The sequence below is a fragment of the Symphalangus syndactylus genome, chromosome 7 (genome assembly GCF_028878055.3).
Source record: "Symphalangus syndactylus isolate Jambi chromosome 7, NHGRI_mSymSyn1-v2.1_pri, whole genome shotgun sequence".
Lineage (NCBI taxonomy): Eukaryota > Metazoa > Chordata > Mammalia > Primates > Hylobatidae > Symphalangus > Symphalangus syndactylus.
Window position 1 is genome coordinate 105,792,911 of NC_072429.2, and position 27,048 is coordinate 105,819,958.

Sequence of the window (27,048 nt, forward strand, 5' to 3'; positions counted from 1 at the left end):
TAGATATTGTGCTATGGTCATACTTTTAATAATAAAGGGATTGAGCAATGAGGTTACAAAAAATCATAGAATAAGGATGCTGTTTACCAAATTAAAGTTTCTACCTAATATTTTTATTTTACATTAGGAGACTTTTTTCAGCTCAAAGTTTTCTTAACATCTTGGAATTTTGTGGCAGACAGAGAGGTGCTTGAGAGGATGCCATGGAAGATGGGATCCTTCTTAGCTGCAAATTCTGAAAATTTTAGCAGAAAATAACATGGTGAAGAAAATTTTTAATATAAATTCTTTGGTGATGCTTTAAATATATACCAAACTTTTTCTTTCAAAGCTAAACTTACTGTTTTCTTTCAAAGCCTTAGAGTCTCACTGGAATGACTTTTATTTTTAAACCTAAGAGGATAGGACCTCAATTGAGATTAAGTTGTGTTTGTGAGAAAAGCACAGAATGGAACGAAAAAAAACTACCTTAAAAGAAGCTAATGTGAAAAATATTGCATGATTTTGACATTTTATGTCACTACAAATTCACCATGAGCTAATGGTGTGACCACGCTAGATAAAATTAATATTGGTATGACCACTTCTGTGCTCATTTTGGGGTGAAGTGGAGGATGTGAAAGGATTCACAATGTCTTTGGGAAGAAGATGTTAAATAAGTAGATCATTAGTCTGAGGCTATCTACATAGTTTGAGTTCCTAAGTAGCAAACCACAACCTAACTTAGGAATATAACAAAGAGCCAAGTTTTGGCCAATTACATTGCTGACAACTTACTGCACTGTGCCCAAATAAGGCAATGTCTAAGTGTAAAGAATCAGGTGGTTTCTCTACTTTGCTTCTCCATCTAGCCTATAAAAGCTTGTTGCTCACTCTGCTGGGCAGAGCTCTTTGAACCTCTTCTGGTCCTGAGTCCTGCCTGATTCACGAATCATTCTTTGTTCAAATAAATATTGCTAAAATTAATTTCTCTAAAGTTGCTTCTTAATAGTTTGGCATCAGAAGTGGGATATGAAGGAGACTTCCAGTGACCCAGAGAAGGTTTCCACTAGACCCATCATTCTTTCACAGTAACTGGAGGTCATGGGTAAGTTTCTTCTTGGATTCAAGCTCTGCAAATTTCTGTTTTGTGTTCTGACTTTATTGGGCAATTCTTTGACCAGACTGGGTTCAGGATTGGATGACATCCAATAAGGAAAATGGACTGGGACCACTAAGAGACCTTCAGCACAGGAGGTTACTAGAAGACAGGGAATCATGGGGTCATTTGGATCCAAGGAATCTATAACTCCTCAATCTGGAATTCTGGCCAATTTCATGTACAAGAACTATGGACCCAAAACATGCTTTTCTAGTGAGATGGGTGGACCTTATCAAAGACAACTTAGAATTGCAGTGGAGAAACTCCTTGCAAAAGGACATGTATTTTTACAGCTACAACAGCTACAGAGACCAAGAGGACCTTCATGTAGACATTCTAAACCAGGATTCCCCAGCCCCCGGGCCATGTACTGATATCAGTCTGTGGCCTATTAGGAACTGGGCCACATAGGAGGTAAGTGGTGGGCAAGTGAGCATTACCACCTGAGCTCCATCTCTGGTCAATGACTGTGGCATTAAATTCTCATAGGAGTGTGAACCCTATTGTGAACTGCACATGTGAAGGATCTAGGTTGTGCATTCCCTATGAGACTAATGCCTGATGATCTGAGGTGGAACAGTTTCATCCTAAATCTATCCCTCCACCCTGTCTGTGAAAAAATTACCTTTCATGACACCTGTCCCTGGTGCCAAAAAGGTTGGGGACCACCATTCTAAACCAAACCAAGAGGTCCCAAACTATGCCCTATGCCCTGAGATGTCTTCCTTTATTGTAAATAGCCAGGCCACTGGAAAATAAATTGTCCATGCTTACACCGGCCATCTGATAGACATTTTTCCTTTGGCTTGGACATTTCCTCACTAGAGGAAGCTCCCAAGGGCTTGATTCCCAGGACAATAATTAACCAATCCCTCCAAGAAAAAAAAAAAAACAAAAAACAAACAGAAGAATATTTGAAATCCCAATTGCAGAAATAAAGTTCGTTTTCAGAAAAGCACTTGTAAAAATTAGTCCTCTGTTTTCTCTAATCCTGTTCTCCCCTGGGAACCTCTCTAACAAATGATATGTTCTGCCAACATTGTCTTTCTTGTTATCATTGCCTTTGCTATGCCCTAAAACTCTTTCTTGCAAAACAATCAAAAGTTAACCCATCTCTGACAATAAGGCAAGATTAGAAGTATCCATGCTGAGTGCAGGCATAGAAAATGCTTGTCCTATTCTTTACTGGACTCAACCCTGAACTCAGTTATATAGTTAAAACACAAGCTGGGCAGGGAAACCACTGATCCAGCTGAATTAGTCTCTAAAATTTGTCTTTCTGGCATTAGAACTATTTTTACCTTATTTTGAAACCCTTTTGCAAGAGAAATTTACATCTATAAAGGAAATCTCCATTTGTCAGTCTTCTTCCCAGTGCAGAGAGACTAAGTCACCAGAAACTCTTACAAAGGAGAAGGCATTGGCTTAAATTTATATAACAACAAGGCTTACCCCCTTGGTTTAAAGATGCTTTTCTGGCTATCTTTTGTTTTTTTTTGTTTGTTTTTGTTTTGAGGTGGAGTCTCACTCTGTTGCCCAGGCTGGAGTGCAGAAGTGCGATCTTGGCTCACTGCAGCCTCTGTCTCCTGGGTTCGAATGATTTTCCTGCCTCAGCCTCCGAGTAGCTGCGCCTACAGGCATGCACCACCATTCCCAGCTAATTTTTGTATTTTTAGTAGAGACAGTTTCACCATGTTGGCCAGGCTGTTCTTGAATTCCTAACCTCAAGTGATCTGCCTGCCTCAGCCTCCCAAAATGCTGGGATTACAGGTATGAGCCACTGTGCCTGGCCCATCTTGTTTTAACTAGACCTTTACCTACATTCCTGTTTCATGGTTTAGGCAAATGGCAGTATTTAAGCCTGAAGTCTAAGCTCTATGCCTTTGAGATATAAATGTTCTACCTGTCTTCTCTAGGATCTGACAGCTATCCCTTTAAAATTTAAGTTTAGGGGAGATGACTCATTAGAAGAACTAAAAGTAGGTATTTAGAAACTGTGCAGATAAAAATGATTTTCCACAAATATTAGTAAACAGTTTTAGCCATCAGGAAATCTTGTTTGATTATCCAGAAATAGTGAGCTTTGTATTACTGTACCAGGCACATCAATAAAATTTTAAAATAAAACCTGTAAGATCAGTTTCTATGTGTTTATGTATGTCTGTATTGATGAAGAGTCAAACTCTGTAAAATATTTGAAGAGATTTATTTTGAGCCAAAGTTAAGTAACCATGACACAGCCTCTCAGGAGGTCCTGAGAACATGTCCCCAAGATGGTCGGGGTACAGCTTTGTTTTACACATTTAGAGAGATATGAGACTTCCATCAAATTCATTTAAGATGTACATTGGTTTGGTCCAGAAAGGTGGGACAACTTGAAGCAGGGCTTTCAGATTATTGGTAGATTTAAAATTTTCAGGTTGATAATTGGTTGAGTTTATCTAAAGACCTGGGGTCATAGAAAGGAAATGTTTGGGTTGTGATAAGAGGTTGTGGAGACCAAAGTTTTGTCAAGCACATAAAGCCTCCAGGTGGCTGGCTTCAAAGAGAATAGACTGTAAATTCTTCTTATCAGAAAATTAACAAAGGTATCCAGGCCTTGAACTCAGCTCTGGATCAAGTGGACCTAATATACATCTATAAAGGCCAATGACATTATGAAGAAACTGTATCAACTAATGTGCAAAGTAACCAGCTAGTATCACAATGACAGGATCAGAGTTACACATAACAATAGTAACCTTAAATGTAAATGGGCTAAATGCCCCAATTAAAAGACACAGACTGGCAAATTGGATAAAGAGTCAAGACCCATTGATGTGCTATATTCAGGAGACTCATCTCATGTGCAAAGACATACATAGCCTCAAAATAAAGGGATGGAGAAAAAATTATCAGGCAAGTGGAAAGCAAAAAAAAAAAAAAGCAGAGGTTGCAATCCTGGTCTCTGATAAAACAGACTTTAAACCAACAAAGATGATAAAAAAACAGACGAACAAGGGCATTACATAATCATAAAGGGATCAATTCAACAAGAAGAGCTAACTATCCTAAGTATATATGCACCCAATACAGGAGGACCAAGATTCATAAAACACGTTCTTAGAGACCTACAAAGAGACTTAAATACCCCACTGTCAATAGTAGATAAGACAGAAAATTAATAAGGATATTCAGGACTTGAACTCAGCCCTGCACCAAGTGGACCTAATAGACATCTACAGAACTTTCCACCCCAAATCAACAGAATATACATTCTTCTCAGCACCACATAGCACTTATTCTAACATCATCAACATAATTTGAAGTAAAACACTCCTCAGCAAATGTGAAAGAACTGAAATCATAACAGTCTCTCAGACCACAGTGCAATCAAATTAGAACTTAGGATTAAGAAACTCATGCAAAGCCACACAGCTACATGGGAAATTGAACAACCTGCTCCTGAAAGACTCCTGGGCAAATAATGAAATTAAGGCAGATATCAAGAAGTTCTTTGAAACCAATGAGAACAAAGAGACAATGTACCAGAATCTCTGGGACACAGAGATTCTGCCAAAGCCATGTTAGAGGGAAATTTATGCCCACTAAATGCCCATATCAGAAAGCTAGAAAGAGCTCAAATTGACACCCTAACATCACAATTGAAAGAGTTAGAGAAGCAAAAACAAATCCCAAAGAAGCAGAAGATAATAACTAAGATCAGAGCAGAACTGAAGAATATAGACAATAAAAAATCCTTCAAGAAAAAACAACCCCATCAAAAAGTGGGCGAAGGACATGAACAGACACTGCTCAAAAGAAGACATTTATGCAGCCAAAAAACACATGAAAAAATGTTAATCATCACTGGCCATCAGAGAAATGCAAATCAAAACCACAATGAGATACCATCTCACACCAGTTAGAATGGCCATCATTAAAAAGTCAGGAAACAACAGGTGCTGGAGAGGATATGGAGAAATAGGAACACTTTTACACTGTTGGTGGGACTGTAAACTAGTTCAACCATTGTGGAAGTCAGTGTGGCAATTCCTCAGGGATCTAGAACTAGAAATACCATTTGACCCAGCCATCCCATTACTGGGTATATATCCAAAGGACTATAAATCACACTGCTATAAAGACACATGCGCACATATGTTTATTGCAACACTATTCACAATAGCAAAGACTTGGAACCAACCCAAATGTCCAACAATGATAGACTAGATTAAGAAAATGTGGCACATATACACCATGGAATACTATGCAGCCATAAAAAATGATGAGTTCATGTCATTTGTAGGGACATGGATGAAGCTGGAAACCATCATTCTCAGCAAACTATCGCAAGGACAAAAAACCAAACACCGCATGTTCTAACTCATAGGTGGGAATTGAACAATGAGAACACATGGACACAGGAAGGGGAACATCACACACTGGGGCCTGTTGTGGGGTGGGGGGAGCGGGGAGGGATAGCATTAGAAGACATACCTAATGCTAAATGACGAGTTAATGGGTGCAGCACACCAACATGGCTCATGTATACATATGTAACAAACCTGCACGTTGTGCACATGTACCCTAAAACTTAAAGTATAATAATAAAAGTCCTTCAAAATTAAAAAAGAAAAAAAATCAATGAACCCAGGAGCCAGTTTTTTGAAAAAAATAATTAACAAAATAGACTGCTAGCTAGATTAATGAAGAGAAGAATCGAATAGACACAACAAAAAATGATAAAGGGGATATCACCACTGACCCCACAGAAATACAAACTGCCATCATAGAATACCATAAACAGCTCTACACAAATAAACTAGAAAATCTAAAAGACATGATTAAACTGCTGGACACATATGCCCTTCCAAGACTAAACCAGGAAGAAGTCGAATCCCTGAAGAGACCAATAACAAGTTCTGAAACTGACGTAATAATAGTATGCCAACTTAAAAAAGGCCAGGACCAGACAGATTCACAGCCACATTCTACCAGAGGTACATAGAGAAGCTGGTAACATTCCTTCTGAAACTATTTCAAACAATTGAAAAGGCAGGACTCCTCTGTAACTCATTTTATGAAGCCATCATCATCCTGATAACAAAACCTGGCAGAGACACAATAACAAAAAACTTTAGGCCAATATCCCTGATGAAAATCAATGAGAAAATCTTCAATAAAATACTGGCAAACTGAATCCAGCAGCCCATCAAAAAGCTTATCCACCAAGATCAAGTTGGCTTCATCCCTGGGATGCAAGGGTTGTTCAACATACACAAATCAATAAACGTAATGCATCATATTAAAAAAAAAATGACAAAAACCATATGATCATCTGAATAGATGCAGAAAAGGCCTTTGATAAAATTCAACATCCCTTCATGTTAAAAACTCTCAATACATTAGGTTTTGATGGAACATATCTGAAAATAATAAGAGCTACTTAGGACAAACCCTTAGCCAACATTATACTGAATGGGCAAAAGCTGGAAGTATTCCCTTTGGAAAGCAGCATGAGACAAGGATGCCCTCTCTCACCATTTCTATTCAACAAAGCATTGGAAGTTTTGGTCGGGACAATAAGGCAAGAGAAATAAATAAAGGATATTCAAATAGGAAGAGAGGAAGTCAAGTTGTCTGTTTGCAGATGACATGATTTTGTATTTAGAAAACCCATCGTCTCAGCCCCAAAACTCCTTAAGCTGATAATCAACTTCAGCAAAGTCTCAGGATACAAAATCAACATGCAAAAATCACAAGCATTCCTGTACACCAACAACAGACAAGCAGAGAGCCAAATTATGAATGAACTCCCATTCACAACTGCTGCAAAGAGAATAAAATACCTAGGAGAACAGCTAACAGGGAGGTGAAAGACCTCTTCAAGGAGAGCTACAAACCACTGCTCAAGGAAATCACAGAGGACACAGACAAATGGAAAAACATTCCATCCTCATAGATAGGAAGAATCAATATAGTGAAAATGGCCATACTGCCCAAAGTAATTTATAGATTCAATGCTATTGCCAGCAAACTATCATTGACATTCTTCACAGAATTAAAAAAAATACTTTAAATTTCATATGGAACAAAAAAAAAGAGGCCATATAACCAGGACAATCCTAAGCAAAAGGGACAAAGCTGGAACCATCCTGCTACCTGACTTCAAACTATACTACAAGGCTACAGAAACCAAAATGGCATGGTACTGGTACCAAAAGAGACATATATACCAATGGAACAGAACAGAGACTTTAGAAATAACACCACACATCTACAACCATCTGATCTTTGAGAAACCTGACAAAAAACAAGCAATGGGGAAAGGATTTCCTACTTAATAAATGGTGCTGGGAAAACTGGCTAGCCATACGCAGAAAACTGAAACCGGACCCCTTCCTTACACCTTATATAAAAATTAACTCAAGATGGATTAAGACTTAAATATAAAACCCCAAACCATAAAAACCCGAGAAGAAAACCTAGGCAATACCATTCAGGACATAGGCATGGGCAAAGACTTCTTGATGAAAACACCAAAAGCAATGGCAACAAAAGCCAAAATTGACAATTGGGATCTAATTAAACTAAAGAGTTTCTGCACAGCAAAAGAAACTATCATCAAAGTGAACAGGCAACCTGCAGAATGGGAGAAAATTTTTGTAATCTACCCATCTGACAAAGGGCTAATATCCAGAATCTACAAGCAACTTAAATTTACATGAAAATAAAAAACAACCCCATCAAAAAGTGGGCAAATGATATGAACAGACACTTCTCAAAAGAAGACATTTACGTAGCCAACAAACATGAAAAAAAAAAAAAAAGCTCAACACCATAATGAGATACCAACTCATACCAGTCACAGTGACAATTATTAAGAAGTCTGGAAACAATAGATGCTGGCAAGGCCGTGTAGAAATAGGAAAGTTTTTACACCGTTGGTGGAAATGTAAATTAGTTCAGCCATTGTGGAAGACAGTGTGGCAATTCCTCAAGGATCTAGAACCAGAAATACCATTTGACCCAGCAATCCCATTACTGGGTATATACCCCAAGGAATACAAGTAACTCTACTATAAAGACACATGGACACGTATGTTTACTGCAGCACTATTTACAATAGCAAAGACATGGAACCAACCCAAATGCCCATCAATGATCGACTGGATAAACAAAATGGGCACATATACACCAAGGAATACTACACAGCCATAAAAAGGAATGAAATCATGTTATTTGTGGAAATATGGATGAAGCTGGAAGCCATCATTTTCAGCAAACTAACACAGGAACAGAAAACCAGACACTGCATGTTCTCACTCATAAGTGGGAGGTGGACAATGAGAACACATGGACACAGGAGGGGAACAACACACACTGGGGCCAGTCGAAAGGTGGGAACAAGGGGAGAGAGAGCATTAGGACAAATAGCTAATGCATGCAGGGCTTAAAACCTAGATGACAGGTTGATAGTACAGCAAACCACCATGGCAAATATAGACCTATGTAACCTACACATTTTGTACTTGTATCCTGGAACTTTTTAAGTTAAAAACAAAACAAAACAAAACAAGGTATTCAGGCAACAAATAGCACAATTAATAGAAAAGTACCTCACATCTCAATACTAACATTGAATGTAAATGGACTAAATGCTCCAATTAAAAGATACGGAATGGGCTGGGCATGGTGGCTCACACCTATAATCCCAGCACTTTGGGAGGCCAAGGCAGGCAGATCACCTGAGGTCGGGAGTTCAAGAGCAGCCTGATCAACATGGAGAAACCCTATCTCTATGAAAAATACAAAGTTAGCCAGGTATGTTGGCACATGCCTATAATCCCAGCTACTCAGGAGGCTGAGGCAGGAGAACTGCTTGAATCTGGGAGGCAGAGGTTGCAGTGAGCTGAGATTGCATAAAAAAACAAACAAACAAACAAAACGAATGGCAGGATGATTAAGAATTCACCAACCAAGTATCTGCTGTCTTCAAGAGATTCTCTTGACACCAAAGAGTCACATAAACTTAAGGTAAAGGGGTGGAAATGATATTCCATGCAAATGAATACCAAAAGCAAGCACAAGCAGTTATTCTTGTATCAGACAAAACAAACTTTAACAGCAGTTAAAAAGGACTAAGAGGGACTATATATGCACCTAACACTGGAGCTCCCAAATTTATTAAACAATTACTACTAGATCTAAGAAATGAGATAGATGGCAACACAGTAATAGTGGGGGACTTCAGTACTTCACTGACAGCACCAGACAGGTCATCAAGATAGTCAAGAAAAAGTAGACTTAAACTATACCCTAGAACAAATGGACTTAACAGATATTTATAGAACATTCTAACATACAACTACAGAATATACATATTTTTCATCAGCTCATGGAACATTTTCCAGGATAGATCATATGATAGGCCACAAAAGAAGTCTTAGTAAATTTAAGAATATCAAAATTATATCAAGTACTCGCTCAGACCACAGTGGAATAAAATTGGAACTCAACTCCAAAAGGAACCTCAAAACCATGCAAATACATGGAAATTAAATAACCTGCTCCTAAATGATCACTGGGTACACAATGAAATAAAGATGGAAATTTAAAAATTCTTTGAACTGAACAATAATAGTGACACAACCTATCAAAACCATTGGGATACAGCAAAGGTGGTAGTAAAAGGAAAGTTCACAGCATTGAATGCCTGTATCAAAGAGTCTGAAAAAGCGCAAATAGGAAATATAAGGTCACACCTCAAGAAGCTAGAGAACCGAGAACAAACCAAACCCAAACCCAGCAGAAGAAAAGAAATAACCAAGATTAGAGAAGAACAAAATAAAATTGAAACAAAAAATACAAAAGATAAATGAAACAAAAAGCTGGTTCCTTGAAAAGGTAAATAAAATTGATAGACCATTAGCATGATTAACCAAGAAGAGGGAAGATCCAAATAATCTGAATTAGAAATGAAATGGGAGATATTACAACCAATACCATAGAAATATAAAAGATTGTTCAAGGCTACTATGAATAGCTTTACACACATAAACTAGAAAATCTAGAGGAGATGAATAAATTCCTGGAAATACGCAACTCTCCTAGATTAAATCAGGAATCAATGGAAACTCTGAACAGACCAATAATAAGCAGTGGTATTTAAATGGTAATTAAAAAGTAACCAACAAAAAAAAAAGTCAAGGACCAGATTCACAGCTGAATTTTATCAGACATTTAAAGAAGAATTGGTACCAATCCTCTTGACACTATTCCAAAAGATAAAGAGGGAATCCTCCCTAAATCAATCTAAGAAGCCAGTATCACCCTAATAGCAAAACTAGGAAAGGACCTAACAAAAAAAAAAGAAAACTACAGACCATAGATTACAAACATAGATGCAAAAATCCTCACGAAAATATTAGCTAACTGAATCCAAAAACATATCAAAACAATAATTCATCATGATCAAGCGGGTTGCATACCAGGGACACAGGGATGGTTTAACATACGAAAGTCAATAAATGTGATACACCACATAAACAGAATTAAAAATCACATGATCATCTCAATAGACCCAGAAAGGCATCTGACAAATTCCAGCATCCCTTTGCGATTAAAACTCTCAGCAAAATCGGCATAGAAGGGACATACCTTAAGGTTATAAAAGCCATTTATGACAAACTCACAGCCAACATTATACTAAATGGGTACAATTGAAAGTATTCCCCCTGAGAACTGGAACAAGACAAGGATGCCCACTTTCACTACTTCTGTTGAACATAGTACTGGAAGTCCTAGCAGGGGCAATCAGTCAAGAGAAAGAAGAGACATCCAAATTGGGAAAGAGGAAGTCAAACTGTTGCTGTTTGCTGATGACATGATGGTATATCTAGAAAACCCTAAAGACTCATCCAAAAAGATGAGTTTTTTAACTCATTTTTTTTGGAACCCTAGGAGTTCTAAAGATTCCTATAACTGATTAATGAATTCAGCAAAGTTTCAGGATACAAGATTAATGTACATAAATCAGTAGCCTTGCTATACACCAACAGTGACCAAGCCAAGAATCAAATCAAGAACTCAACCCCCTTTACGATAGCTGCAAAAATAAAATACGTAGGAACATAGTTAACCAAGGTGAAAGACTTCTACAAGGAAAAGTACAAAACACTGCTGAAATAAATCATAGATGTCACAAACAAATGAAAACACATCCCATGATCATGGATGGGTAGAATCAATATTGTGAAAATGACGATACTGCCAAAAACAATCTACAAATTCAATGCAATTCCCATGAAAATGCCACCAACATTCTACACAGAACTAGAAAAAACAATCCTAAATTTTATATGGAGCCCAAAAAGAGGCCACAGAGCCAAAGCAAGACTAAGAAAAAGCAACAAATCTGGAGGCATTACATTACCTGACTTCAAACTATAAGGCCATAGTCATCAAAACAACATGGTACTGATATAAAAACAGGCATATAGACCAAAGGAACAGAATAGAAAACCTGGAAATAAAGCCAAATACCTAGAGTCAACTGATCTTCTACAAGGCAAACCAAAACAAAGTGGGGAAAGGACATTGGCAAACCACAAGTAGAAGAATAAAACTGGATCCCCATCTCTCACCTTATACAAAAACTCAAGATGGATCAAAGACTTAAATCTAAGACCTGAAAACATAAAAATTCTAGAAGATAACGTAACATAAGAAAAACCCTTCTAGACATGGCTTAGGCAAAGACTTTATGACCAAGAATACAACAAAGACATATGGGACTTAATTAAATTACAGAGCATCTGCACAGCAAAAGAAATAGCAGAATTAACAGACAACCCACAGAGTGGGAGAAAATCTTCACAATCTATGTGTCCAACAAAGTACTAAATCAAAAGGAACTCAAATCATCAAGAACAAAACAATTGCATCAAAACGTGAGCTAAGGACATAGACAATTCTCAAAAGAAGATACAAAAATGGCCAAACATGCCGGGCGTGGTGGCTCACGCTTGTAATCCCAGCACTTTGGGAGGCCAAGGCAGGCAGATCATGAGGTCAGGAGATCGAGACCACGGTGAAACCCCGTCTCTACTAAAAATACAAAAAAAAAAAAAAAAAAAAAAAAAAAATTAGCCGGGTGTGATGGCAGGCGCCTGTAGTCCCAGCTACTCGGAGAGGCTGAGCCAGGAGAATGGCGTGAACCCAGGAGGCGGAGCTTGCAGTGAGCCGAGATTGCACCACTACACTCCAGCCTGGGCAACAGAGTGAGACTCCATCCCAAAAAAAAAAAAAAAAAAAAAAGGCCAAACATGAAAAAAGTGCTCAATATAATTATCAGGGAAGTGCAAATTAAAACCACAATGCGATACCAGCTTCCTCTGGCAAGAATGACATAATCAAAAAGACAATAAATAATAAATGTTGGGTGGATGTGGTGAAAAGGGAACACTTTTATACTGCTAGTGGGAATGTAAACCCATACAACCACTATGGAAAACAGTGTGGAGATTTCTTAAATAACTAAAAGTAGATCTACCATTTGATCCAGCAGTTCCACTCCTGGGTACCTACCCAGCAGAAAAAAGTCATTACACGAAAAAGATACTTACACTCACATATTTTTAGTGGCACAATTCATAATTGCAAAAATGTGGAACCATTTTTGAGCAATGGAACCAATCCAAATGTTCAACTAGTAGATAAAGAAAATGTGATATATATACATATACACGCACACCATGAAATACTACTCAGTCACCAAAAGGAATGACATAATGGCATTTGCAGCAATGTGGTTGGAATTGGAGACCATGATTCTAAATGAAGTAACTCAGGAATGGAAAACCAAACATCATATGTTCTTACTCATAAGTAGGAGCTAAGCTATGAGGACTCAAGGTAATAAGAATGATACAATGGACTTTGGGGATTCAGAGGAAAGGGTGGGAGGGGGGTGAGGGATAAAAGACTACACATTGGGTACAGTGTACATTGCTTGGGTGGTGGGTGTACCAAAATCTCAGGTATCGCCACTGAAGAACTTATTCATGTAAACAAACACTGCCTGTTCCCCAAAAACATCAATTTAAAAAATGTTAAAGAAACAAATTGACAAAGCTAACTAAATCAACTAGATTCCCTTGGCTATTATCAATGGCCTGGATAGCAATCAGATCCACTCCTACTGTAATATTCAATTTAACCCCTAATAAAATAGTTACTGGGATAATTTCGTACCTAGTAATAGAACCTTATGTATCTCTTGTGCTTGTAATCTCTGCTTATGACTAAATACTAGAAGGATTTAACGCATTATGCCAAAATGTATTTTTACCAACTAAAAGCCACCGCCAACTGGGAACAATCAGAACTTTCATCATCTAGAGATTGGGCCTTTTGGAAACGACACCAGAGAAAGACTGCCCTTGAGCCCTGTTGGAAGGCCATGCCAGATTTTCACCACCGATAACTGCAGTAAAACGTCAGGGCCTCAAGTCTTGGGTTCACATCTCTCAACCCAAGAGGGTACCTTCAGACTTTTGGAACTTTACACCCATTGCAGATCAAGGTAAAACTGACCAGGCAGGTTTCTACTCAGAAGCAGATGACATCCAAGATGTGGAAAGCTTTCCTAAAATCATGGACCAAGTCATCTTTTCTGTTTTTTGTTTTATTTTCTTCATGAAACACTTGACCTTTTCCCTCTTTTCCCTGTGTTTCTTTTCTGTTTATACATGGAAAAAAATGTGATAATAAAGATTTCACAATTGATAGCATCCATAGGGAACATAATTGAATATTGGATATGTTATGTCAAAACTAAATCCTACATGATCTAGATTCTCTAGTTCACCATGTAACAAATTGCATGTGATATCCCCAGTGTGGCTATTTGTTCCAATTACACATGTAATTCTTTCTATAAAGTTTGTCTTCTCAATTTAGATGTTCAGATTCCTTGCTCAAATCTAACAGTAGGGAAAACCTGTAGTGAAATTTTCAGTTAAATTATGCCAGAAATTGAATAATAAAACCAAAACTCACAGGAGAGATAATTTGACAGCTTGTAGTTAAATTTATAACCCTCATATATTTGGGATATTTGTCCCTTCCAAATCTGATGTTGAAATGTAATCTCCAGTGTTGTAGGTGGGATCTGGTAGATGGTGTTTGGGTCACGGGAGCAGATCCATCATGAATGGCTTGGTGCCCTCCCCATGGTAATGAGTGAGTTCTCACTCTGTTAGTTCATGTGAGATGTGGTGGTTTAAAAGAGCCTGGCATGTTTCTATGGCTTCCTCTCTCACCCTGTGACATGCCTGCTCCCCCTTTTGCCACCTACCATAATTGGGAACTTCCTGAAGCCCTCACCAGAAGCAGATGCTGACACCATTCTTCTTGTGCAGCCTGCAGAACTATGAGCCAAATAAACCTTTATCAATTACCCAGGCTCAGGAATTCCTTTATAGCAACACAGAGCAAACCAACACAAACCCTCATTCCTTAATTACCGTACCATCTAACAATGCAGTGATTCAGATAATGGAGGCTTAGGTAAGAATTACTAGTCCTTTTTTTTTTTTTTTTTTTTTTTTTCCAGTGACCCCTATGTACAAGGTATCCCACAGGAAACATCTCTGTTGTGTTCCTGTAAGATGTATTTTTTTTTCTGTGCAGGATTTAACAACCAATCATAGGCATGGCCAACTCAATGTGTCAATAAGTAGAAAATAAGGGGTTAATGTGAATTAGAGATACTAACAGTGCCACATTGCCACTCCATAACAAATTAGAAACTGAATATTCGTCTATACTTCTTAATTTACAGCAGGCAGAAATCTCTCTAAGCATTTTTAGTAAAATGCTGCTTACCTGGCTTGGCAAAAATATAAGTGAGGTCATGATTAGAAATCTGTCTCAAACATTAATCACTATAGCTGACTCTACTGCAAAGACTATAGTTGCCTAGCAAACTTCTTTAACTTTTCTTACTAATGTCATTTTAAATCACATGTTTGCTTTGGACTTCCTGTTGTCTAAACGGGGGTAGTTTGATAGTTGACATCTCTTGTTGCATGTGGATAAATGTGTATGGTATAGTAGAAACTCAGTTCCAAGAAATCAACATACATGTTACCTTGTTAAAACAAGTAGATTCTTCTGGCTCATTTTGTAAAATTTATGAGATTTTAATAGTTTGGTTCATGGTGGATCCTGATAAAGAATATACTTCACTCTTAGTATTCACTTTCTGATAGCTATCATAGTAGCCCCCTGGTGCACTGTATCTTCAAGAGTCTTACATACTTTTCTGTATCCATCCACTCTGTGTCAAATGGTTACTCTCCAGATTAAGAAGAGAACATAATCATTCAACTGGTCTGACATCGTAACTTGTAGATTTCATACTGAGACCAAACAAGTCCATCATGAGAGAGTGGCAACAATGCTTAAGGTTTGGGTCAATATTTCAAGATTGAGGCTGACGAAAAAGGGGGAATTGTTACATTAAATAGGAGTCCACGAGCCTGAACCATCTCCATACTTTCAGTTCTGACATAACAAACAAACAGCCAGGTTTCAGTTAATCACAGGCAATCTTTACACCATGCCCAAATAAGTCAGATGCCTAGCTGAAGCCAATCAGGTGATTTCCCTACTTTGCTTCCATGAAGCTCACTGCTCACACTGCTGTGCAGAGCTCTCTGAACCTTTACTTGTCCGGGTGCTGCTTGATTCATGAATCATTCTTTGCTCAAACTATGCTAAATTAATTTGTCTGAAGTTTTTTTCCCCCAAAGGGAAGACTTAAATTGGACATTCAAGCTATATTCAAATATTCAGAATACTCCCTTATGTAGAAATTGGATGAGTCCGTCCAACTTCTGCAACTTAGTGCAGCTGCAGAGTGTAAACATAGAATCAATGAGTAGAACATCTCAGAAGACACATTTCAGCCTGTCATTGGATAGCAAACAGAATGATGTAAAAAATGAAACTGGCTGCTTTGTTTGGTAGAAAATGCCCTGTTGAGAAAGAGCTTAAAGGTCAGATGATCATCTTCTAAAAATTTAGGTTAGCTAAAGTGTTTGTTCTTTTCAATTAAGTGATTTCATGGTATTATCACAAAACATGAAAGTAGTTAAAAATTTAGATGGTACCTGCTATCTTCGAGATACTGTTCTGAGGGCATGTACTCATTCATTCATTAAAAAATGCTTTCTAAATATTAGATGCCAGACATTGTTCTAGGCCCAAGGGTTACATCAAATTCTTACCTTCATAAAGTGGTATTCTAAACAGCATAAATAGCATTAATAAGCTAGAGAATACTATACATTAAAGAGAAAACTAGAACCAGGAAATGGGATGGAGCATTCAAAAGAAGATTTGCAATTTTAAATAGGGAAGGTTTGTTGAGATGATTATTTTTGAGTGAAGATGTGAAGGAGTGAGAGCAAACTATGGGACCATCTAGAGTAGAAGCATGGCATGAGTGGGAACAGCAAGTGCAAAGGTCCTGAAGCAAGATGTGTCTTTTGTCTTAGATGAACTGTAAGGAGACCTGTGTGGATGAAGAAAAGTATTACAGGGGAAATTAGTGGGAATTAAGGTCAGAGAGATTCGATTTTGTAGGCCTTCCTAGACCTTGGTTGAGAATTTACTTTTTCCTCTGAGCAAGAATGGGCATTCATTGAAGGATTTTGGTGGAGGCATAACATGACATGTCTTACATCATTATTTGCAGAGAATTTATCACAGAAAGCAAGGGAGATAGGAGGCTGCTGCAATAATCCAGGAAAGGGATGATGGCAGTTTTTACCCAGTTGGTGGCAGTGGAGATGGTGAGAAGTGATCAGAGCCTGCATTTATTTTGAAGGCAGAGAGAGCAGAATTTGCTGACAAGTTGGATGTGTGGTGTGAAAGAAAAAGAGGGATTAGGATGGACCTGGATTTGTACCTAAGCAATGAAAGTGAGGTGGGAAGGGTGAGGTTTCAGAGTAGAGTGGAAGAGATTATCACCAGCTTACAAGAACTATCCGTTTAATCATCTTAAAACTCTTTGACATTATAATCTACATCTTGAAGATGAAACTGAGACAGAAATTAAGAAACTGGCTAGCATTCAGAAAAAGTGCTGAAGGCAAGATATGAATACAGGTGCCTGACTCAAGACTTCTCTGTGCTTGGTTTCTCATATAACATGTTATAACATGGTCTCAAATATGATTTAACGAGTAGAAGACACAGACTTCAGTAACGCAAACACTGAGTTGTAGACATCAATCAGAAGAAACACGAGATAACTAGAAAAAAAAGACCGAAATCTAATAGACAATGATTCCTTTCTCTTATTAGGAAGAAAACATTTTTACTAAAGATATTGTTCTCTGGTTAGTTATTGAATTTTAAATACTATCTTTTTCTAATCTAGAATTGATTCTGTCTTATTTATTTGAATTGAGTGTGGAGGCACTCTTTTGCCCCATTTAAATGGTTTCAGGCTAGGTGCAGTGGCTCATCCCTATAATCCCAGCACTTTCGGAGGCTGAGGCAGGAAGATTGCTTGAGCTTAGGAGTTTAAGAACAGCCTGGGCAACGTGGCAAAACCCTGTCTCTACAAAAAACAACAAAAAAAACAAAACAAAAATCACACACAGAAAAAATTAGCTGGGTGTGGTGGCACATACCTGTAGTCGCAGCTACTTGGGAGGCTGAGATGGGAAGATTGTGTGAGCTTGGGAGGTGGAGTTTGTAGTGGGCTGAGATTGGGCCACTATACTCCAGCCTGGGCAACAGAGTCAGACCCTGTTTCAAAAATAAATAAGTAAATAAATAAAAATAAATGATTTCACTTTTGTTTGGTATCATTCTGGCTATCAACCTTTCTAATAACAAAAAAAAACATTTAATTTTGTATTATATCCTTAGCCATACTTCCTTTTCATAAAGATAATGTGAAAAATATAGCAAAGTATAAAAATATAATCAGGAGGGAATGTTAATAAGATGGCAGAATAGGGCTTTCCAGCTCTAATCCCCCAGAGAAGGATCAATTTGATCTATTCATGCACAAAAATATTTCATATGAGATAAAGAAACCAGATGAGAGATTACAGCACCTGGGCATAGCAGAAAAATAAGAAAATAGCATTTAAGAGGACAGGAAGAACAGTTTTACATTATCTATGTCACCCCTCTCCCAACCAGAGATAGAACAGGATGGAGAGAGAGACCCTTTGCATGGGGAAGGATAGTAAAGTGAGTACTGGACATTGCCTCAGATCTCAATACTGGGCCTGCCCAACTAAAAACCAGCACAGTACAGATCTTCATGGCCACAAACTTCAGACCCTCTTTGATGCCAGGCCAGATTACACAATCCCAGATTCCAGGCTTGTCCCACAAGCCAAGCCAACCCCAGTAGCTCCAGGCTCTGGACAGACTACAATACTGAGCCAGCTCCAGGGGTCCTGAGTTTCTGGCCCACTCCAGGACCAGGCCTACCTCAAGACCCAGGCTCCAGGCCTTTTCAGTGCCAGGCCTGCCCCTGCAGCCCCAGGATGCAAGCATACTCCAGTTTCTAAGACAGCCCAGAATCAGGTCTCCATCAATGCTCCTGGCCTCAGGAATGAGGTCAGCACCTGTGGACACAGGCTCCAGGCCTTCTCAAGGCCAGATCAGTTCCTGGAGCCCTCAGGATGAGTTCAGCACCTGTGGACACAGGCTCCAGGCCTTCCCAAGACCAGGCCAGTTCCTGGAGCTCTAGAGAGCTCCCAAGCTGGCTGCTGCAACCCCACACTCAAGTCGACCCAGGTCTATCCCAGTAGATACCATCACTGGGCTAGCCCCCAATGGACCCAGGCTCTAGAACCACTGCTGTGGATCCAGGTTGCAAACTGGATCCAGTATCCAGGCCAGCCTTCTTGGACCTAACCTCCAGAACAGATCCCATGTGCTTACCCTCATGGTCCCAGTCTCTAAACCTGCCCTAGGACCAGGTATGCCCCAGGCTCCAGATTATTTCCTGTGGCTCCAAACTCCAGTGGATTCAGCATCCAGGCCCACTCCAGTAGGACCTGGTGCCAGGTCAACCATCAAGAATTAAGGCTCCAGACCATCCTTGTAAATCAAGTTCCAGGCCAGCTGCCAAGACCCTGGATATGGGCCTATTCTCAGGAACTCAGGATCCAGGCCTGCCCTAGCACCATGCCAGCCCTCACGAACCTAGGTTCCAGGCTTGTCCCAGTGGACCCAGGCACCAGGCCCATCCCAGGGCTTGGATGGTCTCTGCAGACTCAGTTTTAAGGCCTACCCCAGTTCCAGGTAGTACATGTAGACCTAGGTCTCATGCTGGCCCCATATAAATTCAGGCTCCAGTCCCACCCTATGGGCCTGTTTATCAGCTCCAGACACAACCCATAGATTCGGAGGCCACTACAGTCAAATTGCTGACCCAGGCACAACTTAGGCTGCCCAAGGGCTCCAGCAGCATGCCTGCCTATGGACCACACTAGACAGACTTTACAGAATCTCTGGGTGGGTTAACTGGTGAAGGGCTTTCCCAGAGGAAGCCAGTTTTAAAAGACTGAAATAAGTCTACTTTAAATGCATAACTACCAACACATGGCCATAAGAGTCAAAAATAATCAGAGAAACATGAAACTAAAGGACCACTTTAAAGCACCAGTAACTGACCCTAGAGAAATGGAGATATATGAATTGCTTGACAAAGAATTCAAAATAATTGTTTTTAAGGAAGCTAAGCAAACTTCAAGAAAATACAGAGAAACAATTCAACAACAACAACAAAATCAAGAGAACAATAAATGACCAAAATGAGAAATTTAACAGATTGAAGTTATATTTAAAAAAAAAAAAAAAAACAGAAATTCTGAAGCAGCAATAGATAATGGAATGAAAAAGTACAATAGAGAGAAACCACAGCAGAGCTGATCAAACAGAATAAAGGATCTATGAACTCGAAGACAGGCTATTTAAAAATATATAGTCAGGAGAAAACCAAAAGAGTAAAAAAGAATAAACAAATCTTATGAAATTTATGGGACAGCTTCAAAAAAAACAAATGTTCTAGTTATGGGAGCTTAAGAAAAAGTATTAGAACACTTATTTAAAGAAATAATAGCAGAAAACTTTCCAAATATAAGGGAAGTAGGTAACAGGAAGGTCAAAGTCTTCAATGAGATTTAATCTAAACAAGACTACTTTAAGACATGTTATGATTAAACTGCCAAAAAGCAGCAAAACTTTAAAAAGCAGATCACATAAAAAGGAGTTTCAATAACTATCAGTGCATTTTGCAAGAGAAATCTTATAGGCCAGGAGAGAATGGAATGATATATTCAATGTTATAAAGGAAAAAAAAATCTGGCAACCAAAAATAGTATATTTGGCAAAGCAGTATTTCAGAAATTGAAAGATTAAAACTTTCCCAAACAACAGCTGAGGAATTTTATTACCACCAGATCTGTCTTACAAGAAATGCTGAAGGGAGTTCTTTGAACTGAATTTTAAAAATGCTAAATAGTAACACAAAAACATGTGAAAATATAAAACTCACTGGTGAAAGAAAGTATTCGGCCAATTTCAAGATAGCCTAATACTGTAATGATGTTATGGAATACTGTAGTGAGGGTTTAATAGTGGTGTGTAAATCACTTATATCATTTATATCTTTAGTTTGAAGGCTTAAAGACAAAACTATTAAAAATAGCTACAATAATTTGTTAAGGGATATACAATATAAAAAGGTGTAAATTGTGACAATAAAAAATGTGGGAAGGGTGGATTAAAAGTGTATTATTTTATGCAATCAAAGTTAAGTTGTTATCCATTTAAAATAGTATATTATAAATATCATATGTTTTATGTAAGACTCATGGTAACCACCAAAAACCTAAAGAGAATATACAAAAGATAAAAAGGAATCAAAGCATACAACTGAAGAAAATCATCTAACCACAAAGGAAGTTAGCAAAAGAGGAAGAAAGGAGGAAAGAATCTACAAAACAACCAGAAAACAATTAACAAAATGTCAGTAGTAAATACTTACCTGTCTTAACTGCCTTGAATGTATATGGATTAAATTTTCTAATCAAAAGACATAGAGTAAATGAATGGATAAAAAACAAGATGCAAACTCATGCTGCAAACAAGAGACCTATTTCACCTCTAAGGACACACATAGACTGAAAATAAAGAAAGGGACAATATTTTCTGCAAATGGAAACCAAAAGACAGCTGAAGTAGCAATGGTTATATAAGGCAAAATAGAGTTTAAGTGAAAAACTTTAAAAAAGACAAATAAGGTCAATATATAATGATACAGAGTCAATTCATCATGGGAATATTAAAATGGTAAATATATACATGTCTGACATCAGAATATCAAAAATATATAAATCGAATATTAATAGATTTGAGGGAGGGAGAGACAGACCACAATACAAGAGTAATAGGGAATTTAATAACACGATTTTAACACTTGACAGCCCATTCAGATGTAAATCAATAAGGAAACACTGGATTTGAGCTGCACTTTAGACCAAATTGGCCTAACAGATATATGTAGAACATCCAACCAATAGCTACAGAATACACATTCTTTTTAGGTGCACATGGAACACACTGCAGAATAGATCATATGACAGGCCTCAGTGTAAGTCATAACAAATTGAACAAGGAAGATTGAAATCATATCAAGTACCTTTTCTGACCACAATGGTATGACACTAGAAGTCTATAATAGGGGGAATTCCAGAAAATTCACAAATATATGGAAATTATACATGCTCCTAAAACAACCCATGGGTCAAAGAAAAAATGGAAATTGAAAAATTTCTTCAGAGAAATGAAAAGGGACACACAATATACAAAAACTAAAGGGATGCAACAAAAGCAGTCCCAAGAGGAATGTTTATAGCAATAAATGCCTACACTGAAAAAGAATAAATATCCCAAATAGACAACTTAGCATTATACTTCCAGGAACTAGAAGAAAACAAACTGAGCTAAGTAGTAGGGGGAAGGAAATAATAAAGATCAGAGCAGAAATAAATGAAACAGATTATGAGAAAAACATTAGAAAAGATGAACAAAACTAAGAAGTGTTTCAAAGATAAACAAAATCAACAAAGCTTACACTAAGAAAAAAGAGGAACCAAATTTTTAAAAATCAGAAATGAGAGAGATATTACAACTGAGATATCACAGAAATACAAAAGATTGTAAGAGACAATTATAAACAATTACATATCAACAAATTGAATAACCTGTAAGAAATGGATAAATTTGTAGGAATATAAAATCTATATATAATACCTACTGTAGTCATCCATTTTGTATTGCTATAAAGGGAATATCTGATACTGGGTAATTTATAAAGAAGTTTATTTTGGCTCACGGTTCTGCGGACTGTACAAAAAAAACATGGTGCCAGTATCTACTTCTGGTGAGTGTCTCAGGAAGCTTTTACCCATGGAAGAAGGAGAAGAGGCAGCAGGCATGTCACATGGTGAGAGAAGGAACCAGAGAGGGAATGAGGAAATATAAAGAAATGCTAGACTGTTTTTAACAGAGTTTGTGTGAACTAATAGAGTGAGAACTCCCTCATTACTGTGGGAGGGCACCAAGCCATTTGTGAGGGATCCACCCCTATGACCCAATCACCTCCTACTAGGCCTCACCTCCAACATTGGGGATCACATTTCAACATGAGATTTTTGAGAGGACAAATAACCAAACCATATCACCTACTAAGACTGAATCATAACAGAAAATCTGAAGACACAAATAATGAGTAGGATATTGAATCTGTAATAAAAAGTCTGTCAAAAGAAAGTCCAGGACTTGATGGCTTCCATGCAGATTCTACCACATATTTTAAAAAACAAATTCTTCGTAAATACTTCCAAAGAAATTAAACAGAGGGGATAATTCCAAACTCATTTTCTAAGGTCAGCATTTCCCTGATACCAAAGCCAGACAAGCACATTACAAGAAAAGAAAATTACACGCCACTAAATCTGATAAACATAGATGCAAAAATCTTCAACAAGATACTAGCAAACCTAATTTAGTAGCACATTACACACTACAATCACTGCAATCAAGTCAGATTTATTTCTGGATTGCAAGGAGGGTTCAACATACGCACGTCTTTAAGTGTGATACACCACCTAAATAAAAGGAAGGCCAAAGCCATATGATCATCTCAACAGATGCAGAAAAGACATTTGATGAAATTCAACATCCTTTCAAGATTAAAAATTCTCAAAGTAAGAATAGAAGGAATCTGCCTCAACCCAATAAAGGCCACATGCAACAAGCCCATAGCTAATGTCATACTCAATGGGGAAAAGTTTAACACTTTTCCTTTAAGACCCAAAACAAGACAAGAATACCCATTACCACCATTTTTATTCATCATGGTACTGGAAGTCCTTGCTAGAGCAATTATGAAAAAAAGACATACAAATTAAAAAGGATAGAATTAAAATGTCTGTTTGCACACAACATGATTCCACATATAGAAAACCCTAAAGATGTCACTAAAAAACTGAAAACTAACAAATTTAGTAAAATTCTAGGATACCATAATCAATACACAAAAATCAGCAGTGTTTTCATACACTAACAAACTATCCCAAAAATACATCAATAAATCAATTCCATTTATAATAACTACAAAAATAAAATACTTAGGGACAAGTTTAACCAAGGAAGTGAAAGACCAATAAATTGAAAATTATAAAACATTGATGAAATAAGTTGACACAAACAAATGGAATGATATCTCATTTTCATGGATTAGAAGAATATTGTTAAAATGTCCATAAGTGATCTGCAGGTTAAATGAAATCCTATACAAATTCTAATGACATTTTTCAAAGAAACCTTAAAAACAATTCTATCATTTGTATGGAACCATAAAAGACCCTGAATAGCCAAAGCAACCTTGAGCAAAAAGAACATAGCTAGAAGTATCACACTACCTCATTTCAAAATCCACTACAAAACGATAGCAATGAAAACAGCATAATATGGAGACGTAGGCAAGATGGCCCACTAGATGCAGCCAAGAAGAACTTATTCTACTCAGATAGAACAGAATATTGAGTAAACTGGCATACTCGGAACAGATCATCTGAGAGAAGGCACTGAGAGAGGTTAGAGAGATGACCTAGACACCAGGACTGAAGTGGGAGGATGCTGTAAATCCTGCATGGGGTTGCCAAGCACTGAGATGCATTCCAGCCCTGGACAGTTCCTAAAGGAGAGGCTCTGACCTGTATAATCTGCCAGACCTGGAGAGACAGCAGGCATGTCTATCCTGTGGGACTAGAGATAGTCTGATCTGTGCCCCTGCTCTCTGCCGGCTCCCTATTAGAGTCCCTGCCTGGCTATACTTGCATGCAGCGCAGCCTCAGCTACTCCTTAATTTGAAGCACTTTTGGCAGGGGCCATCTACCATAGTGCTTTTGCCAGAGGACCCCACTGCCTCACTGGAGTGATATTGCTGACAGCCTCCCACCAGAATGGATTTGCTGGTGACCTCACTGCCACCCCTCCAGAGAATACTCACCTACGGTGCCCCCATAATCCCTGCTGGGGTGTGCTTCCTTTCCATGGAGCCACCACTGAAGCACTTACACCGACCTGCCCCCACCTCTCCTAGAAAGTGCTATTGCCAGTGGGTCTGGTAGCTCCTTGGCCCCTCCAGCCAAGCCAGGGCTTGACCTTAAAGGGACAAGAGGACAAAGCCACAGACCTAGTCCCAGGTCCTGGAGCACACAGCCCAGGAGTGCAAATCTGAACCCTGGACCTCTGCGAGCAGCCAGAAATGAAGCATTCAGTATACCAACTTGCACCATAGTCAAACCTTCCAGGACAATAAAGAGCATTTAAAAACAAAAGCCCCTTTGGCAGCAATGTCAAAGGATAACAAAACATCAGCCCTCACAGATGAGAAACAACCAGCACAAGCATTCTGGCAGCTCTAAAAGCCAGAGTGACTTCTTACCTGCAAATGATCTACTGGCTCTCCAGCAGTGGTTCCCAACTAGATGGAAATGGTTAAAATAACAGACATAGAATTCAGCATCTGGATGGCAATGAAGCTCAGAGATACAAGGGGAAGTTGAAACCAATCCAAGGAAAACAGTAAAACAATCCAAAGAGTTGAAAGACCACATAACCATTTTAAGAAAGACCTAAACTGGACTTTTGGAAATGAAAAAATTCACTACAGAAATTTCAAAATACAGTTCCAAGCATTAACGACAGAATAGACCCAGCTGAGGAAAGAATCTCAGAACCTGAAGAACGCTTCTTTAAAGCAACACAGACAGACACAAATAAAGAACTTTAAAAAAATGAACAAAACCTAAGTGAATACAGGAACAGAAAACCAAATACTGCATGTCCTTACATAAAAGCAGGAGCTATGTATTGAATACACATGGACACAAAAAGGAAAACAGACACTGGGACTGCTTGAGTGGGGAGGGTGGGAGAGAGGTGGGGGTTGGAAGGCTACCTATCAGGTATTATGCTCACTACCTTCGTGAGGGGATCATTTGTATACCAAGCTGCAGCAACACAAAACTTACCCATGTAACAAATCTGCACGTGTACCTCCTGAACCTAAAATAGAAATAGAAGAAGAGCATAGTATTGACATAAAAACAGGCACATAGACCAAAGAAACAGAATAAAGAACCCAGAAATAAATACATACACATTACGGTCAATTGACTTTGAATGAAAATGTCAAGAACCATACAGTGGGGAAAGGACAGGGTCTTCAATAAATGGTGCTGGGAAAACTGGATATCCACATACAAAAGAATAAAATTACATGCATATCTTACACAATATAAAAAATCAACTCAAAATGGATTAAAGATCTAAATGTAAGATATGAAATTGTAAAACTAGTAGAAGAAACCATATGGGAAAAACTTTGAAATTTTTCTGGGCAATAATTTTTATTTTTTTATTTTTATTTTTGGATATGACTCCAAAATCACAGGTACTCCTGTGTTCATTGCAGCATTATTCACAATAGGCACGATATGGAATCAACCTAAGTGTTCATCAACAGATGAATGATTTTTAAAAATGTGATATATATACACAATGAAATACTATTCAACCATAAAAAAGAATGAAATCCTGTCATTATGACAACATAGGTGAACCTGGAAAACACTATGTTAAGTGAAATAAGCCAGGCATAGGAAGATAAATACCATATGATATCACTTACATATGAATTATAAAAATGTTGAACTCATAAAAACAGAGTAAAATGGTGTTAACCAGAGGTTGGAGAATGGGAAGATTGGAAAGATTTTGGCCAACTATACAACATTTCAGTTAGGAGAAATAAATTCAACAGATCTGTTATGATGACTACAATTTATACAATATATTATAGATTGGAAAATTGCTCAGATACCATATTCTAAATGTTCTTATCCTAAAGTAAATAAGTATGATGTACTGAATGCCTTAAGTTGCTTGAATTAGCCATTCTACAATGTATACATAAATTTAAAAATCATGTTGTACACCATGAATACATACAATTTTCACTTGCTAATTAAGCTATTAAAAATATGAAAAGAAGGAATAATCAAGGTCATGCCCAGAGCTGATTTGAATAATTTAAAATTTTTTCATTTTAATACATTTATATTTACAGATGTTATATATGGTGAACATTATTCTATACGTATAGCTTTGTACAACGAATTTTCATTGACATGAGATTGTCATGTTTTCCCCATATTAATTTTTTTGTAAATATAATATTATTCACATTTAAGAATTCCCTTATTAGACTGTCTCATAATTTTGCAATGTCTCTTTAAAAGGACTTT

General features: G+C 37.8%; 1 long non-coding RNA gene across 11 annotated transcripts in view; it reads right to left on the bottom strand.

Moving 5' to 3' along the window:
- Positions 1–27,048, bottom strand: part of LOC134737132 (uncharacterized) — a 306,918-nt gene that overhangs the window by 131,147 nt on the left and 148,723 nt on the right. For 7 of the 11 annotated variants that reach the window (XR_010121729.1, XR_010121734.1, XR_010121728.1 and 4 more), the window contains one exon: positions 17,833–17,950. The exons of the other annotated variants lie outside the window; for them this stretch is intronic. This is a non-coding gene — a long non-coding RNA (uncharacterized lncRNA). The remainder of the gene's footprint in view (positions 1–17,832; positions 17,951–27,048) is intronic. 11 annotated transcript variants of the gene reach the window in all.